This window comes from Crocuta crocuta, unplaced genomic scaffold (assembly GCF_008692635.1).
Source record: "Crocuta crocuta isolate KB4526 unplaced genomic scaffold, BGI_CrCroc_1.0 scaffold27, whole genome shotgun sequence".
NCBI lineage: Eukaryota > Metazoa > Chordata > Mammalia > Carnivora > Hyaenidae > Crocuta > Crocuta crocuta.
This window is the reverse complement of record NW_027532250.1, coordinates 2,011,235-2,014,199: the sequence shown is the minus strand read 5'-3', so window position 1 is coordinate 2,014,199 and position 2,965 is coordinate 2,011,235. Positions and strand designations below refer to the sequence as shown.

Below are 2,965 nucleotides of genomic sequence, written 5' to 3'. Positions count from 1 at the left end.
CCGGGGGGCTCAGTTGGGTAGGCATCCGACTTCCGCTCAGGTCATGATCTCAAGGCTTGTGGGCTGGAGCCCCACATCCGGCTGTGTGCTGACAGCTCAGAGCCTGGAGCCTGCTTCAGAATCTGGGTCTCCCTCTCTCTGCCTCTGCCCCTCCCCCTCCCTTGCTCATGCTCTGTCTCTATGTCTCTCTCAAAAATAAATATTAAAAAAATTTTTTAAACAAACAAAAAGTTTAAAAAATAATAAAAATAAAATGAGTTGGCAGGGCTGTTTCTAGAAGCTTTAGAGGAAGATGCCTTTCCGTGACCTTTCTAGCTTCTAGCTGCTGCCTGCATCCTTGGCTCAGGGTCCCTGCCTCCAACTTTAAAGTCACTGGCCTCTGCCTCCTTCACACCGTCTGATACTGACTCTGATCCCCTCCTGTAAGAATCCTGGTGATGACACCATGATGGATAATCCGCGGGGATCTCCCCATCTCAAAACCCTTAACTTACTCACATCTGCAAAGTATCTTTATTCAAGGTTCCAGGGATTTGGATGCGAATGTCTTTTGGGGAGGGGGCATTATCATGTCTGCCACATCTAGTGATTTATGTTCAGTGAAATAACAAAAAAAACATTTCTAAATGCTTTCCTAGATTTCAATTCCACCAGAAAAACCTGTTGATCAAGCAAAACTGGGTTTATTAGACCTCCTGCAGTAAAGGACAACACCGCTTCCACGGAGTCTCAAATTAGGGAAATTAGGGATGGTATTTATAGGGTTTTAGGGCCCTGGTTGGGGGATTTGCAAGTGGGTCTTGCAAAGCAAGGACCAGGCGGGACCTGGGCAGCGTTTCTGACATAAGAGCATTGGAATGGTGGGCCAGGGAGGTGGGGTTTTGAAGCGAGAGCTGATGCATAATCTTATCTCCTGGGAGCAGGTATTTCCTGGAAAAGTGGTGTGGTGACTTCTGCCCCATCCCAGGATTGCTTAACAAAAAGATTACGGGGGTTGTGGTTCTCACTATTAAAGCTAATAATAGTTCTCATTGTTTGAAGCGCCTCCTACAGGCCGGACAGCTGGATTACCTTTCAGCAATTAAACAACCCTAAAGGCGAGTTATTTCCACCTAATGTCAGTAGAGTATAATAATTCCCTTCTTGGACTCCGCGAGTCCAAAGGTGCTGCATAAAAATCTTGGCTCTTCCGCCCACTTTCCAGGGAGAATATGGGCAGGTGAATTCTCTGGGTGACGCTCCATTTCAGCGTCTGTAAAATCAGGACAATACTTCTTGCTCCGAGGATGAAGGCGTGTATCCAGTGGCTTCGGCTGGGTGCACACTGTGTGTCCACATGAATGGGGAGCCAGGTACCCCGTTTGCCTGCAGTACACGTGGTTCATGCCTACCCTTCTGGCTTCATTATCAATAACGGCTTTTTATGTTTCTCAAAAGTGTTCTTCTGTAGATGATAAATTACACGGGCACAGCTCAGTACAGTGAAGCTATGGTTCTTATTTCTACTCTGTGGGTGAAAGGGGGAAGGTGCAGAGAGGTTTGGCCGGTTAACCTGCTTACAGGTCTGAGAGGGCAGAATGTGTCCAATGAAAGGTGTATCGTAGGTCAAGTGCTATTCTTCCTGCTGGAAGTGAGCAGTCCCCTGCACCCACCCCCACGCCACACTTTGTGACTACATATTTGTGTGATGTTTATATTAAATCCATCTTCTTGTTAGATCAGGAGCCCCACGGGAGTGCAAGCCAGGTCTGTGTCATCTACAGGACCGGGGTGCCCAGGAGAGCTCTCCTGCTTGTCGTTTACATGCAAATGTGTAACCTGCTGCCTGGTAAGTGTTCAAAAAAAGGGTGTAGCTGGGGCACCTGGGCGGCTCAGTCAGTTAAGCGTCCGACTTCGGCTCAGGGCAGGATCTTGTGGTTTATGGGTTCGAGCCCCGCGTCAGACTCTGTGCTGACAGCTCAGAGCCTGGAGCCTGTCTTCAGATTCTAGATCTCCCTCTCTCTCTGCCCCTCCCCTGCTCATGCTGTCTCTCTCTATCAGAAATAAATTAAAAAAAAAAAAGGGTGTAACTGTACCCTGGGCAGCTCTCCCCTTAGAGAGAGTCCCCCAGCCTCAATGTGCCACCCCAAAGTTCGGGGAGGGTCCACTCCCTCAGCCCCGACGACACTCCATAGCCCACAAGAGGTGTCCCACCCTCACCAGCGGCCTCCCTGGGAGCACCCAGCTATTGGTGAGCAGCACCCCACTCATCCCCACTCATCTCTGTCTCCATCCCCCACCTGAGGAGGCTCTGACAGCCGTCCACCCTCCACAGCCGGGCAGACACAGGAAATAGGAGAAAGTGCCCCCACCCTGGGCTCTCTCAGGTACGGTTTATGTCCGGGCTGGGGCCTGACCCCAGTGTCCCCAGCAAACAGGATTTTTTCCTGTAATTACCATACCTTAGGCTTGGCCCTCACAAAGTTATCGCCGTCCAATCAGACGGGAGGTTTTGGCTCTGATAAAATAGTGTCTCTTCTTAATAGTAACAGACGGTAAGGAATGCCTCCTGCCTGGTCTGCCTTTTACTCCCCGGGGGGCGGGGAATCTAACCCACGTACGCACGCATTTGTGTAGACTAAGGTAATATACGGCTCTGGTATTAAAACTTCAACCACCGTGGAGAGTTTTTAAATGCGGTCTAGATGCTGAGCAGACCTGGTGACTCCGTGCCCGAGCTCTGGGCCAGCAGGTGTGGGCCAGGGTGCTCCTTTCATCTCCCTCGGTAATAACAGGAAAAACTGGAATAACCTAAGGTCCATTAGGGGGAAGGGGCTAATGACCGAACATCAGGGTATATGCACACAATGGAAGGCCGCCCCGGGGCTAAAAATACAGAGGCCCAGGGAAGACATCCTGGGCTGAGTGCAGAGAACAAAGCAAGGGTTGGTGTATTGATATTCATGTAACTGTGGCGGCAGCGGGC

At 50.3% G+C, this 2,965-nt stretch overlaps 1 long non-coding RNA gene across 1 annotated transcript in view; it reads left to right on the top strand.

Moving 5' to 3' along the window:
• Window positions 1–2,965, top strand: part of LOC144243317 (uncharacterized) — a 42,927-nt gene that overhangs the window by 24,592 nt on the left and 15,370 nt on the right. The window contains exon 2 of the long non-coding RNA XR_013338605.1: window positions 1,718–1,828. This is a non-coding gene — a long non-coding RNA (uncharacterized LOC144243317). The remainder of the gene's footprint in view (window positions 1–1,717; window positions 1,829–2,965) is intronic.